Here is a 216-nt window from a genome sequence, read left to right on the forward strand (position 1 = left end):
CACACAAATATAATGAAAATAAACGCGTTACGGAATCGAAACAGTCACCCCCCCCCCCCTTCCCATGGTATTTTCCGTTATCACTCGGACAAAAAGTCATCGATCCCTCCTTTCTAATTTTCATAATTTCTCTCTTTTACACTCTACCCTGGTCTATTGTTCCTTAGCACAGTCGGAATTGCCACCTTAGATAAAATCCACTGTATTCACGGGGCA

The 216-nt window shown here is 42.6% G+C and overlaps 1 protein-coding gene across 1 annotated transcript in view; it reads left to right on the plus strand.

Moving 5' to 3' along the window:
- LOC119593658 overlaps window positions 1-216 on the plus strand; it is a 15450-nt gene that overhangs the window by 7671 nt on the left and 7563 nt on the right. The window lies entirely within an intron of this gene.

This window comes from Penaeus monodon, chromosome 32 (assembly GCF_015228065.2).
Source record: "Penaeus monodon isolate SGIC_2016 chromosome 32, NSTDA_Pmon_1, whole genome shotgun sequence".
Lineage (NCBI taxonomy): Eukaryota > Metazoa > Arthropoda > Malacostraca > Decapoda > Penaeidae > Penaeus > Penaeus monodon.